This window comes from Electrophorus electricus, chromosome 4 (genome assembly GCF_041902795.1).
Source record: "Electrophorus electricus isolate QZ-2024a chromosome 4, ASM4190279v1, whole genome shotgun sequence".
NCBI classification, from domain to species: domain Eukaryota; kingdom Metazoa; phylum Chordata; class Actinopteri; order Gymnotiformes; family Gymnotidae; genus Electrophorus; species Electrophorus electricus.
The window spans coordinates 33725833-33742292 of NC_137500.1; the positions used below are offsets into that span (position 1 = coordinate 33725833).

Sequence of the window (16460 nt, forward strand, 5' to 3'; positions counted from 1 at the left end):
TGGGAGCAGAGAAGCTGGGATGGTCTCCTTTTGACTCAGTCCATAGATTAATGGTTTATTAGTGCCCGGGAATAGGATGTTCCTTGACCGTGAACCGAGCGCCCAAGTTCGGATCGTTTTGATCTGATTTCTCGGTCCCCGTTGTGGGAAAAAATTCGCGGTTGGTCCCTTTGGACACGTCCATGAGGGGGGCGTGTACACCAAACCGGGCACAAGTTTTAGAAATTTATGCCTTAATATCTTCGGGGTCGTTGGGAGAAGAGATTTGGGGTTGTGGCTTTGGAAAACGTGGTGTCTGAACTTTGAGGCTGTACAGTTTTACGAGAATTGTATTTTCGGTGGCCGAAGTTATTGTAGTAATTTTATCACACCAGTCAAATTTGCACAGTGTTGTATGTTACACCATGTCCAATGACTGCCATCTTTGTATTTAAATTAATTGACCCAATTTACACATTTTAGTATAGCATGGCCAAGTTCAAACTTTTTTAAAGGAAGAATCTGGACAAGCTTCCAAGTCACTTATAAATGATCTTAGAATAATGGTATCTATGAAACACTGTCAACAGTCAATAAAGATACTGTATATACTTGCCCCCATTTCAAGCCCATTAGTGATATAGTTTTCAAACCATTCTACTTCTTCCCATTATTATAACATTCTTGATCTTTTCCATTTTAAAATGCATTTTATACTGGAAAAAACCTTGTGTACAAACAATTCCAATCAGTTATGGACACTATCTTAATTTATAGCTGCCACATAGCCTGCCATATAGTCAAATGAATAAAATGAGAAACGGGCTGACAAAACGGTGTGTATGGTGCTGATGTATTAACTAATGATTCTTACTTTGTAGTACACATCTTGAGCCATAGGCCAAATACATTTATCAATTACTAAAACTAAAGTCTGTTTATTGTAATACTTTTAAAATATATGTCAGTAATGTAATGGTGTTCACAACATGTTTTGTGATTGTTTTTGGGTCACAGAAAAATAGCTTGTCACTTGTTCTAGCTGTTACAGAAACAAAATCTTTAACAGTCCATTCTAATAGCCATACTGTGGAAAAATCTCTTCAGGCAAGACAATTTTGCATGTAGCAATTTAATACAAACATGCAGAGGACCCCTCTCAACTCAAGGTTCCAGATTGTGCTCTTTATATGCACACTGGCAAAATAGTAATTAAGGAAACAGGATTAGTTGCATATTACCAACCTTGAGACAAAAGTTTTCATTCAGTGTATTCGCTTTCAATGCCTTTATTTTAAATAGACCCTGTGGATTCAAATAAGCTGTCCTAAGAAGACTCTGGTAAGTTTCATATTTCCAAAGCAAGTTAGATCTCAGTGTTCTTGCATCACTAGTTGACCAGGAGCTCTGTGAAGTTTACAACATAGTCTGTCCAAAATTACTTATGATGTGTACTGCACTGTCCCTTATGATAAATATATCTTGCAATTTGCTGAGCACATGTTCGATTGGAATGGGTAAGATGTTATCAAGCATAATTATATATTCCAAAAATGTATGAAGTAGGAAAACATCTTTTGGTAATCTAATGGTAGCTTTGGCCATTGTGGCAAAGCTCAGCCGCTCTTGGCATGTTGTGTTAATACCTGGAACTAATTGGTAATATCCAGCCCTAACTCTGACAAAAATAGTCCAATCTCAGTGGTGACTACACCTACTCATCCAGCATGGCCTGATGACCCACTGTGTCAAATTTGGTGGACCTAGCATGAAGTTTGGGCTTGTCTAGAAATCCTAATGAGACACATAAGTAATAGGCTGACCACACAGGTAATATCAGTCTTTCAAAAATGGTCTAAAAATGGACCAGTATCAGATCAAACCACACTCTCTTAACCAGGATATGCTCGTGATACACTGTGTCAGGTTTGGTGGTCCTAGCGGCCTGGTTGGCTTTGGAAGGCCATAGACCCTAATGGAACATGTAAGTAATAGGCTGACTGCAGCCTTTTAAATAGGACTAAAAATCGAATAGTGTCTGATCTGACCAGTCAGTTTTGACCAGGATGTCCACATGACCCACTTCGTCAGATTTAAAGGACCTGGCAACCTCTTTCTCTTTGGCAGGCCAGAAACCCTAATGGGACTCATTGGTAATAGGTGAACCGCAGTGGTAATTTCAGCCTTTTACAAAGGGCTTATAAGTGGATAAGTGTCAGTGTTATGTAGTATTTTGTGATACTTAGCGACAGTATACATATTTTGTCTTGACACTTTTACGGAATCTTTCTATGGAGTTCTAGAGAATTTACAAATTTTTTTCTATATGCTGTGATAACTTTTACAGAATCTATGTCCTTATAGAGATTTATTTTCTATATTCTGAAACCCTGATTCTAATCCTAGTATCCAATATATTGGGAGGATCCCAATAGTTTGATGTACCCCACTGAAGACCTTTGGAGCTCAGATAAAGACCAGACTTGGATTACAGACATTTTAAAGAATCTTTCTAGGTCCTAATAGAGAATTTACTTTATATATATATATATATATATATATATATATATATATATATATATATATATATATATATATATATATATATATTTTCTGTAACCCAAACCCTAGTTTCCAGCATGTGGGCAGGATCCCTATCCTGAGAATTTACATTTTTTATATAATCTAACTGAATGTTTACAGAATATTTATTTATCTTTATAGAGAATATGCACGTTTTATATGATGTGTATCCATTGTAATTTTTCTCATAAACTCATGTACGTATTTAATCATCATAAAGGTTTTGTAAGTTTAAACATAATTTAAACATCAAACCACATACAATTTTCTGCAGTTGTTCTTTTTAAAATTTTTTCCCAAATTTCTGACTGTTTGTTCAATAAACACTAAATAGAAATAAAGGTGCAGACTCTGGAATTAATTGAAGAGAATAGCTGGTCCCGTCTTTATTCTGAGTTCAATGTTACAAACGTGACATTGTTTGGAAAATGTCTAACAGTCTCAGGTGGGTTCAATCTTTATACACTTTCATCAAGGTCAGTTACATAACCATTTTTTACTACACAGTATTCTCCAAAGTTCCCACCATTATGTTCAAAACAGATCACAAAGCAATAACCCAAGTTGATACCATGATTGAATGGGTAAGTGTGTGTATATGAAGTTTAAATTATTATACACAAATGTAAGTAGTAGGCTATTTATGTAAAAATGTTTCATATGTATGCACAAGTGTTTCATATGTATGTGAAAGTAGTGTGCGTGTGCACAAGTGTTTCCCTGATTTATCCTTAAATGGCCCCTCATAGTTCAGCAGTAATGAGGCTAGTTAAATTTTGCTCAGAATTAAGTACACTTTGGAATGTTATATGCATCACAGTCTCCAGTGGTGAGCCATACATGGTTAATCAATCCAGGTTGAGGAACCTGTTAGAGTCACTGCATTAATGATATATCTGTTTGCATTGCCAGTTGTTGCTATGGCAGCAATGAAATTAGGAAATTCAAAGAAAAATAACTCATCTGCACTCTTGGAACTTTAGAACCCCATATGTCCCGTATCATGTGTGTGTGCTTGGGCAGGTGGAGGAGATGACTCAGAGTCATGAGGCTGCCCTGCAGGAGATGGGGGCATCTCACAGTTCTACCCTGGTCCCTCTAGAAGAGGAGCACAACAGGTCCATCAAAAGTAAGTCCTATGGAAATGCAATAATGCTAACAAAGCTTATAATGAATGTTAGCTGGTAGGAGCCAGTAAAAGGGATACTAATATATGTTATATGTATAGTAGTATATATAGTATGTTTTATATATCCAGTAGTAATTATGTAGTATATACAATATGTGTTCTATATATATCCAGCAGTAATGATACTTGCTCTGGCAGATTTGAAGATGTCCCGTGAACAGGAGAAGAAGTCTCTGGAGGAAGAGCTTGAGAAGTTCAGACTGTCACTGCAGGTAGAGGTCCTTTATAGTGTCAGTACCCATCCACCAGTACCTCCACCTTTCACTTATCGCATCAATGCACATTCAGTATACATTCAGTACACATTCCCATCTTTCCATTGTACTGTGCTGTTTTGTGTGTGTGTGTGTGTGTGTGTGTGTGTGTTATACCAACCCATAAAGGAGGACGTTAAGAGTCTTTAAGTTGTTCTGGTGATGAACACCCAGGAAATCCACGATCAGCATGATCATCTGGTAAAACTATATACTCTGTATATATACTATATACTCTGTATGTAGTACCTGGTTTATCACTATACCCTCTGTGTGTTAAGTTGCAATCAGCTCATAATCAAACTTAAACACATATATATCATCTTACTCTAGTCTGCAGATGTGAAGAAATTAAGCACAATCTGTATCTGTGTATATGTGTGCACCTGTGTGTGTGCGTGTGGAGAAGCATGTTCTGGTTCTCCTGCAGCAGAATGCAGAACTAAATCTCTCCAAGTCCAGGTCTCTACACATCTGTACTGTTTCACTCACACATCAGCATGTGGTATGAGGATGACTAAGACCTTTAAGGGAGACTCCTTTAAACCTTTAAAGGATTATCTGTTCAGAATATCCTAAAAGATTCTAGGAAAGTTCTTAAGGACTATATTAGTGTTATTCAAATGGTTGGTGTCAGTACTCAGTATAGCTGAAGATATCTGAGCTGGAGAGAAACAATACATTAGTCAGATACATCATCTTGTAGCATTTTCTCGTTGCTAACCCTAACCCAGTGCTAACCCTAACCGAGTGCTAACTCTAACCCAGTGCTCCTTTTCCTCATGTGGCTGGGTTTGTCACCTTTCATCACAAGAATCTGTTGCACTCAATCTGGTAAAACTATGCACTCTCTATGTATACTATACATTCTGTACGTATCAAGTTGCAATCAGCTTATAATCAAACTCATAAATTACGCTAGTGTGTCTGCAGATTTGAAGAAATAAAAGAGTATCTGTATCTGTCTGTATGTGTGCATGTGTATGTGCCTGTGTGTGCACGTGTGCGCGTTGTCATCAGGCCCAGAAGAACGTGCTGTTGGATAAGTGTGTTCAGGTTCTTCAGCAACAGAATAAGACCAAAATGCGAGAATAGACCTGCATTTTGCCAAGTCCAGGTCTCTACATCTCTGCACTGTTTCACTCACACATCAGCATGTGGTATGAGCACGACTAAGACCTTTAAGGGAGACTCCTTTAAACCTTTAAGGGATTATCTGTTCAGAACCATCCTAAAAGATTCTAGGAAAGTTCTTATGGGCTATGTTAGTGTTAGGGTTATGTTAGGGTTGATCGAATGAGATCATTCCAAATGACCTCTATAAGTCTTCATAACCTCTGTTAGCTTCACAGATGTACTATATCTTTAGCCTTTAACTGCAGGCTACGCATCACACCACGTCTCTTCTGCCCTCAGGCGGTTGGGGTAGGAGTACCTGGAGAAAGAAGTTATTAAGAAGAAGTGTCTGAGCCGAACCAACGAGGAGCTGCTCTGTTACAACTTTGTTCCATAATAACAATTTAATAAAATATATAAATAAAAGGAAGCTGTGGTCGTATTGTGTAGTTGTTTGATTATGAATAATGTTTAATTGTTTTTGGGTCACAGAAAAATGGCTTGTTACGTGCATCCTTGACTCGCTCTAGCTGTTACAGAAACAAAATCTTTAACAGTCCATTCTAATAGCTATATTGTGAGAAAAAAACTCTTCAGGCAATTTTTCATGTAGCTATTTAATACAAGCATGCAGGGGTGCCCTGTCAACTCAAGGTTCCAGATTGTGCTTTTTATATGCACACTGTCAAAGTAGTGATTAGGGGAACAGGAGTAGTTGCATATTATCAACCTTGAGATCAGAGATACAAAAGATTTTATTCATTGTATTCACCTTCAGTGGCTTTATTTTAATAGGACTTTGCTACCCCATTACTATAAATTCCTACAGTAAAAATGACTGTAAATCATGCCATGGGTACAAGAGTAAGTGTACTTCAAGAATGTCATAGAGGGATCTGCTTCAAGTAGTCATATATAGTGAACCGAATAGACATTTAAGAGGATTTTGCCATCCCATGACTCCAAAGTCCTATAGTAAAAATACTTCAGCTCTGGTGTAGCCAATTCCAGTTTTTTAAATTTTATTAATATTTTTTATTTTAGCTTTTTGTAACTTTTATTTGAGCTTTTTTTGTTTCCACCACTAAGGAACCTCATGTTACGCCAAACTTTGAATCGTAAATTTAGGTATGTAAATACAATCTAAATTTGTCTCCAGGTAAAACTGTAGGTTTCAGCAGGCTTCAGTGTATGGCATAATTCCTGTTTGCCATACCAGCTAGCTAAAAATATCTTGAAAAAGTCCTCAAAAATGATCGCTAAAAAACTGTGGGAACCCTATCTTTGTCAAGTACATGACAAATAAACTGACTGGGCAGAATACTTTATGCTGAGTCATAGGGTGGCTAACATATAATAAAAACCCTTTAAGTTGTAATATAGTTGAATGAACCTCTGTGCCCCTCACTCTCTGTTGTGAACTAGTGACAGTATCGGGTCCTGGTTAAAGGAGTGTTGATGTTTAGGAAATTAGGATGGGTGTGACAGATGGGATGGCACTGAAAGCGATGATTTGTTACCATTACAGTAAAAAGTAAACTCCACTCTCCCAGTTCTCTCATTTTTATATCAAGCTTCACTTCCAGTCGTAACACTGACTGCATTCTCACAGTCCAGCTCTCTACGCAACACCACTGCAGGGAAAGAAATGACTCTCCGCTCTCCTCCACCCTCTCTCATAAAGAACCTCTAGTCTCCCAGAGCAGCGGCCATCACCATCCACCAGTCTGACCCCAGTCATCTCTAACCAGAGAGGAACAGAGAGCAAGACAAAAATCAGTCACATTAACTACACGGATTTTATATTGCAGTAATGAAATTAGTCACAATAAGTGTAAAACATACAGAGGAAGCTTCAAACAAACAGAGGAATTTATTTACAAAAAATGAGATGATATTTAATAAATATATTGAGCAATATATCATGAGGCAAAAATATCTTTCCCATATGAATCTAATATGATAACACATAATATTAATCTGTGATAAGCGACTGTTGGTAATAAAATACAGGCCAAACAATGGATTTTAATTAAAGTTGTTAAATGAATAAGTGTATATTGAGTAAGTGTAAAACAATACATGAAGACTAACAGGAATTTCTTTACTAAAATGAGATAATATTTAGTAAATATATTTGACAATTTAACAAGGCAAAAATATCCTTCTCATATGTGTGACATTATTGAACCAGTCAGACACATGTGGATCTATAAATGGGGTTTTTATTCACAACAGATCACATTCATGCGGATCTGTAAATGGGGTTTTTATTCACAACAGATCACATTCAGCAATCCTAATAATGAAACAGGCAAGGGTCAAAGCAAGAGCAGTCAGGTGAGCAAATCCAAGGGGCATAAACTAAATCACAGAGAAGAACCACTCCGGGGTCAAAACCAGAAGACAATCAAAGGAGCAGGCTAAATCGAAAGCACAAGTGTAACAAAACAGGTTGCAGTCAGAAAACACACTGAAAGCATACCAACAAGCAGTCAAAAAACACACTGAAAGCCGAAATTTTACTTTGTCTCTTAACAAGAAATAATTATCTGAGACTGGTGGATGGGAGTAGCGGCTGTGTTGGCACTGTGGAGATGTTTCATAGCGGAGGCTGGAGGAGAGTGAAAGAAGATGAGTGGACCATGACAGAGGCTGCTGTGGTGTGCAGACAGCTCAAATGTACATCTGCTGTTGCAGCTACAAAGACAAAAACAGATAAAGATAAAAGAGAATGGACTCTTCAGGTATTCAGAAATTTGATTCAGAAATATGGAAATGTCTAATTAACAATATTTTACCAACAAACTACCATGCTGGAGTTAACTGTTCAGTTGAGATATATAGTTTCTAAAATAAGATGAACGCTTCATATGTTTTATGAGTGTGGATGTTTTTTTCCTGTTGTGCTATGTTTATAAAGCAAGTATAAGTGGCAGTGTGAACAGCAGAAAACACTGAATCTGAGATTTTCAAGTCCGATTTGGGTCACTTTCATATGTGTTACTGAAATTTGTTATGGGTCATGTATGTAACAGTGTGACTGAGTCTGAAGCTATGTTTGAAATAGCCTACTACATACTGTATACTGTGTACTACACTCTACACTACACTACATAATGGTCCGCAGAGTAGTATGCAGTATAGTATCCAGTATGCAACAAATGCAAACCATACTATAGGGTCACACAAACATATGAAGATTCCGCCCACTTGTCAAACATTTTCTGCCATCTTTGCATGATGGGATGCAGTACACCACGAAGATAACTCTGATCATGTACTGGACTACAGAGTAGTCTGTCATCTGAGTATCGTTCACATACTGGAAAAATTCATTTTGGTCGCATACTGCATAGGTCATACTGATTTGGGGCCAAATCAGTATGCGAGTAGTACATAGCAGGCTATTGAAAACACAGCCTGAACCACCAGATCAGAATTCATGTGATTTTTCAATCAAACCAGCGTGATATTTATCAAAAATGTTTGCTGTGCTGGGAAGGAAAGCTGGATGACAGCAGTGAGTGAAGATTTCAGTGCTGGGACAATGGGGTAACAGCTCTCATATAGACTGAAGATAATGAGGTAAAAGCTCTCTTATAGACTGAATATAATGAGGAAACTGTCCTCATATAGACTGAAGATGATGAGCTAACAGTCCTTGTCTTGGGACAAGACATCCATTCACATCCAGGCTTATTTTTCTATCATTTAGGTTCCATTTGAGCTCGTCAAATGCAGAAGAAAATGTCAAAAAACAAACAAAAAAGCCTTTGATTTTGGGGGTTTATAATGGGCATTTTGATGCTGGAGATTCATTTCCAGTCATACTCTACATTTCCTGATTCACCAGGGTCTTGTGTAATAAAATTAACAGTTTGGAGCACATATATGAAATTACTAAATAGCTACACAGTATTTTCCACTACATGTGCTAGACATCTCCATAGTGCCCATAAACCTGATTTCAACGGGCAAGCACTGGGCGCTGGAAGCAGAGCTGTAAATGGCTAAAGGGGAAAACAAACAAGGCAAGTGAGGCGTTTACATTTTCATCTAAGCGTTTTCTATTTTTTGAAACAGCTGCCAATCATACTGCTTGCACCTAGAAAACACTTATTTGATAGTAATTTGATAGTTCCCCTTCCCTTCGCCCTTCTCACCTTAGTGAGAATTGCTATCACTCAAAGACAATAGCTCTTCATGGCCCAACAGAAACCATGGAATCTAAGAAAAGAGGGTTTTATTCTCTATTCAGAAATGAGTAATGTACATTTTGTTGAACTTATAAAGTATAAAGCTCATTGACTTTAGAGAACACCAGAGCATCTAGTACAGGGACCGGTACAAGGCTAACGACAGGGAGAAGACAAGGTAGGTACTGAATTCATGCCAAACAAACAGAGCAGCGATAGAATGTTAATTCAGCTACGTCCAGTGGATCCCCTGACAGAAGGTCAGACCTGAGAGCAAGATGGAGGCACTGCAAAAATACATCCAGCGCAAAGATGCAAAGGATAGCGGCCGGCCGTAGACGCACTCCGCAACCATGGTAACCGCCTCTGCCTGCTCTGGGACCAGCGCCCCATCTTCCAGGTTTTACTGCTTGTGTGGGGAGAGGCACATGTGTATGTGGGGTGTGTGGATGACCAAGTCATGGAGTGCCTTTGACTGACTCCTTTCTGGTGTCTGAAGTTGCTTCTTGTGGCCGTACGCAGATGTCTCCAGCCATTGGAGTTCCACAACCAGCAGCTGCGCACAGGAGCCTTCCGATGCTGAGCTGCTGGCTGTCTCCATGGAACTGGACAATGAAGGTGAGTTGTCCTTCTGAATGGACTGAGTGAAGTACACAAGTGTAAAATTGAAGGTCTGTATTTTTGTTTGGCCTGACTGTAACTTGTTTTGTTGCTATGCATTGTAATGCAGCTATAATGGGAAGGAATTGGAAGAGGTAAGGTAGGTGATGTGAGGTGGTGGTGTTAGAATAGTCTCTATATCAAACTGCACGGTCATTAATTTATTCTGCACTTAATCATTAAATGCATGTTAAGCGGTGCTCTTCACTTTTGGTGACTAAAACTGTGTCATCACAGTTTTAATGATTTGCTTAAGACTGCTGTCGTCGTCATCGTCGAGGGATGGGTTTGGAGCAGCTTACGCACTTGATGCTTGATACTTTTAGGCTTCAGTAGCATTAAATACATTCAGGCTTCTTGGCTGTCTAAGTAGTCACTTTAATAAAGTGAATGGGCACTTCTTTATTCAGCTTTGTACTTCACAAAGTGAACAAGCACTGATTTATTTTGCATTCTATTGCAACAAAGTGAATGAGCACCAATTTAAACTGCTTTAATGAGTTATTTTGATTAATATTTATTTCATAAACAATAAACAAGTAGTATTCAAACAGTTCAGTTTCCCAGTGTATAAATGTTTCAGTTCAATCAACTTATTTCAATTAACATTCAATTAAGTCAACATTATCATTATTATTATTATTATTATTATTAATAATAACAACAACAACAATAATAATAATAATAATAATAGTAAATGATTATCCATTTTTAACAATATATAATAATGGTAAATATTTAAAAGAATGAGAAAAACAATATGAAGAAAATAAAAATGACATTCGTCCGTAGAATGTTTCCTTGTAATCTTAATCATGATTAAAAATGAATATAATTACACAGATTTAAAAAATCAGTCTAACAGCACATGGCTACTTGACACGGCCAGAGAGAAGATTGGCTCCCATCCACGAGTTTAAGCCCACAATGTTGTTCGCCGTCTATATCCACAACGAGTCGAACCATTACCAAAAAATACCTGGCACGGGGACCCGATTTTAGGTACACAGCCCAAATAACGCAAGACTTTGCACTGGATCATCTTTCCCCCAGTGTCAAGGCAAAGGTATTACTGAGCTATGCAGCTGCTTCTCTGCAACAGGGGAGCTGCTTGAGACACTGTTCTTTTATTCATCCCTTGCTTGTCCACTCTTTTAACAAAGCACATCAGGGGAGAGCGTGAACACATTCCTGCACTACCAGAAATTATGCAGTCAAAATTTCCGCACTTGGGAAATTCGCAAGGGTCAGCACAGCTAAAGTGCAATGGCTGAGTCTCACCTTGGGCGAACGTTCTTCCTGATCACGGTCTTGCCCCTGCCAGGTAAGTATGCTTTGGAAAGGCAGATGTAGAGGGACCCTTTCCCCAGTGCAGAACACAGGAAAAGAATAAGGATTAAGATCCGGGGGCAGGGCAGACCCTGACAAGGCAGAAGGGAGAGTTAGGGGGTGGGATTGCAGGGCAAGGGGCAGGGACTTGATTAAAGGTAAGGGAAGGGGCTGAAGGAAATTCTGGTTTTGCACTTCAATCCCAGCGAAGGACAAAAGTCTCTATGTGTAGCACCCTCTACCATCCCCACTGGATATTAATTTATCCAGCCCCAACAAGCATCGTTCACCTGTTCACAGACTGATACGTAGGAGTGGAGAGAGTCTGCATGACATTTTGTTGATTTCTGTATTTAAATGACAACCAAAAACCAGTCTCTTTGCCCAGTGCTCTCTCCATTAGTTTCCTGTTGAAAATCACAGTGTGCGCGCAGTGCTTTAACCGTACCCTACAGTTTTATGTATTTTGCTCCATCTCAAAGTCATGCTCCTATCTTAGACTGTCTCTGGGAAGTGGCGTTGAGTCAGAGAAAAGGTGCTAGCTTTATAAGTGAAACAGTATCGTCGTAATTCTTGGTCGGCAGATGGCTGGACCTGCTGGATTGCCACGTCTCCACTGGCCAAAAATGTGGAGCACTTCACGGACTTGCGTGTCATCCTTTCACCTCCTGCGGCCGAATCTTTTGTTCCAAGATGTTCCAAAAGGCGTGTGTCCTCTCATTGGCCTGTTCCAAATTCTTTTCAAATGGTCGCAGAGCGCCATTGGCCTGTTGATTCTCGATTTTCATTGGCTTTCATATTGCGATCCTGTTGCCGTCCAGTCACTGTCACACTTCTCACTGCTTCACTGTAACGCTGGGTTCTCCTGTTTGACATTTTCTTAAAAAAATTATGAAAAAACAATATGAAGACAATAAAAATGACGTTCATCTGTTGAATTTTTGCATGAAATCTTAATCATGATAAAAATGAATATAATAATACACACAGATACAGATTTAAAAAAAAGTCTAACAGCATGAAACACATGCCTACTTGACATGCATGCACAATTGCACATGGATACTTAACATGTGAAACAACGTCTGACCCTCTATCACCATAGTCCCACCTCTTTGCTGGAGCGGTCACCGAGGTCACCTGGGACAGGAATTTGGGAAAATTCTGGGTTCTGGGTGAACCATGGGTCCGGGATCACCGGGGATGGCCCAGATGAGATCAGGCGCCTTCAGAAGTGCCCTCGGGGGGCCCCCATCCTATTGGCAAGGGCTGATATGCTGTTCAGGGTAAGACTGAGAACATGGCCTGTAAAGGAACTCAAACCACTGCCCAGTCCTTCAGCAGCACTCAGTCTGCTTCCCAGCCTTGCTCTAGCACTGAGCCCACCATCAGTCAGACATCTATTGACCCCACCGAGCCCTGCACCAGCACTGACCCTGCCATGGGTCAGCTGTCCAGTGGACCTGTTCAACCCTCTGCTACCTCCCAGCCATCAGTGGCTGTCTCCTCCCTGCGCTCTTTGTTGGTTGGGAGACAGTAACACGAAGAGCATTGAAAAGGCAGTCAAGAGGCTCATTGCACCCTCAAAATTCAAACCTTGTAAGGCTATGATTTATGAAATCATAGAATTTGATATTATTCATATGCCATGGGCATAAAATCGATCCACCATGTCTGCTTAGATCAAAAGGTGCATGCTCTTTACTAGTATGAAGCATCCCATTTGTACAATCAGGCATTTTATTAACTACTTCCCATCTTTGGTAGTATGCCCAATGGAGTCTTCTCTGTTGCCCTTAATGGACGTTCTCTAACCCATCTAGGATGGGTTTCGGACACATGCTCATCGGGACAAGACTAGGAATCACCATGCTATATTATAGCGAGACTGTATCATTATGAAGACTGCATTGATATCCTCAAGAGAGCTAGATGCCAAGAGCGCATCATTATTTCTGGCATGGCGCTCTCGATCTTCCCTGACTTTACTGCCAAGACGGTGAGAGCTCACGCTGCCTTCAACGATATCTGTAAACAGCTTCAATCTGTTGAAGGTTTGCTCTACCCAGTGCATCTCTGGATAGCACACAACAGCAAGTACCATGACTTTACATCACCTGAGGAGGCAAAGCAATTTGTCGCTACGCTAACCAAGTAATTTTCCTATTTGGATAAGAAGACTGTTTCTTGTATCTTATTTTTCTGAAAATCTTATTTGTGGAACCAAATAATGCCCAAAAACTTGAATGTTTTATCTTCGACTGATTACTATTCGATTCACCTACACTGAAGACGTTAAAATTATAACTCAAGTTGCTTTACTTACGATGGTAGTTGTTCTGTTTAGTTTCTCTACTTGTACCACTAGCAATACTTAATGTTATGTTGTCCGTTCGCTCTGTTGATCACTCTTGATGACTACCTTATTCTGTCTGACATCAGTGCGCACGGTTATGTTTGTGAGCACCTACATTTGTGTATAGAAATATACTTTTTTTCTTATCATCTCGGTCTCTATCTCTTGAACCATGCTGTGTAATCGGGAGTGCTGTTTAAGCAGGGTTGGGTCACGGTTGAGCCTTTAGAGTTCATGGGTTGGAAAGGTAGAGGTTGTTGTGTGTGCGCGCTTGTGTTTTCCATTGATATTTTCCATTCAACATTCAATTGTAAAACCAGAGGTGTAGCCATCTTAATTAAAAAAGGGCTTCTGTTCACTGTTGACAATATCATTGCAGATGCGAATGGCAGATATTTGATTGTTCAAGGTTCTCTGTTTAATACGCCCTTATTATTACTAAATATTTACGTCCCCAGTTTTGTTTATCTTGATTTTATGAATAAGCTATTTGCCCCAATTCCCTCTTTAAACACCCATCTTTTAATAATTGGCGGTGATTTGAATAGTACCAAATTTATTCTTGTATTGATGTTTTTGTGGATAGCTCTCATTCCCAAAGTCTTCACATTTCTTCACATTATCATCCAATAGTCATTTCAGATCATGTCCCTCTCACCCTAGACATTAAACTTTTGAACTGTCCCGTCTTTTTGGCATCCTGGAGATTCAACCCATTACTGCTGTCAGATAGCATATTTAACACATTTATTTATTTCATCCTCTATTGATGATTTTATCACCATTAATAAGAATGCCACTACTTCTTTTTCTCTCCTTTGGGAATCTCTTAAAGCTTATCTATGTGGACAAATTTCATATGCAGCGTACTCAAACAGATTAAGGAAAGCTAGGCTGCAAGACCTAATGGTGAAAATTACAGAGCTGGACAAGTTCAATGCAATCAACCCTTCACCTATAATAAACTCCTTTCTCAATGTACAGTGTGAAATAAATATTATTACAAAAACAGAAGCAAAACAATTACTGTTGCGTATGCGTACTAATTATTATGCAGTATAGTGACAAGCCTTCCAGACTTACATCCCATCAGTTAAAGAGGCAGCCTGCATCCAGAGTAATTCCCCAAATAATGGACCCAACAGGTGTACTGCACTCTTATCCTTTTTCAATCAATACAATTTTCAAGTCCTTTTATTCAAAGCTTTACCAGTCAGAGTTTCCACTAAAAGATGTTGGGATATCGTAGTTTTTTGAGAGTATGGCCTTTCCTACCGTAGACCCCATGGTTGCAGATCATCTTGATTTGCCTTTGACATTGGAAAAATATTAAGTCTATACAAAACAATAAGTCTCCTGGTCCTGATAGATTCCCATTGAGTTTTTAAAGGATTTATAGATAAGTTGGTTCCTCTTCTTTTAGTAGTTTATGATGAATCTTTGTCAGCTGGTGCCTTGCCCCCAACGCTAACTCAAGCATCTATATCCCTTCTTTTGAAGAATGACAAAGATCCTGCAAAGATCTTGCAATTTATATAGACCCCTGTCTCTTTTAAACACTGCCATGAACATTCTGGCCAAAGCTTAGGCATTATGTCTGGAAAATGTTATTCCCAATATAATTTCACAGGACCAAAACGGCTCCGTTAAAGATCATCAACTTTTTTTTTTTTATATACACTTGTATGCTTTTAAATGTTATCTTTACAAAAAACTTTCCTCTTCTGTACTAGAAGTGGTCGTCTCTCTTTACGTGGAAAAGGCATTCGATCGAGTAGAGTGGAATTACGTCTTTACAGTGCTAAAAGATTTCGACTTGGGGACAAATTTATATCCTGGATAAAACTACTATACATTTCCCCTCAATCCAGTGTTTGTAATAATGGTGTTAAATCAGATTATTTTCCTTTGTCTTGTGGGACCAGACAGTGATGTCCTTTATCTCCTCTGCTTTTTGCTTTCGCTATTGAACCCATGTCAATTACACTAAAATCTTTACCCCTCTTCCAAAGAACCACTCGTTCAGGTATTGAACTGAAACTGTCATTATATGCAGATGCCTTGTTATTATATGTGACAGACTCAGTGAGCTGCCTTCCTTCACTCTTGTCACTTTTGAAGACGTTTGGCTCCTTTTCAGGAGTGAATTTACAAAAAAGTAAATGTTATCCAGTTAATTTACTAGCACTCTCTCTTAATCAGTTGGTCCCACCCATTAAACCCTAAACTGGGTTTAGATATTTGGGGCTCTCTCTCTTACTTTACCCTCCCTCTTCCACACACACACACACACACACACACACACACACACACACACACACACACACACACACACACACACACACACACACACACACACACACACACACATAATATTCCTTTGATTTAGAGTGAATTTATTAGTACATTTTTCACCTTAAAGCCCATGTCTGAATATTATTAGATGATAGCCTGTAAACCTGTCAGCTAGCTAATCAGTGTTACTGATTCTAGGCTAGTGCTAGTTTAGTCCTTCTCTGTTTATGGGGTTTACTTTTCCTGAGTATGTTACTTCAATTATTCTCTGTTGTTCATCCTGAATGAATATGTGCTAACATGTTCTATTCAGGGTTTATGTGCTTGAACATGAGCTAGTTCATTCATTTCCTGCTGTTTATGGAGTTTCCTCTGCCTGAATTCAGTAATTCTGTTGTATGGAAATTCTGTAATTCTGCAATTCTGTTGTATGTTGTATGTCATACCACACCTTTTATACCTGTATATAACTAACTCAGGCAGTTCAGATGCTGAATCAC

General features: G+C 38.9%; 1 non-coding gene across 1 annotated transcript; it reads right to left on the reverse strand.

The window, feature by feature from the left end:
* Window positions 1-11148: 11148 nt before the first annotated feature.
* On the reverse strand, window positions 11149-11312 carry LOC113574663 (U1 spliceosomal RNA). Its single transcript, XR_003410345.2, has one exon. It is a non-coding gene; the product is annotated as a U1 spliceosomal RNA (small nuclear RNA).
* Window positions 11313-16460: the final 5148 nt, after the last annotated feature.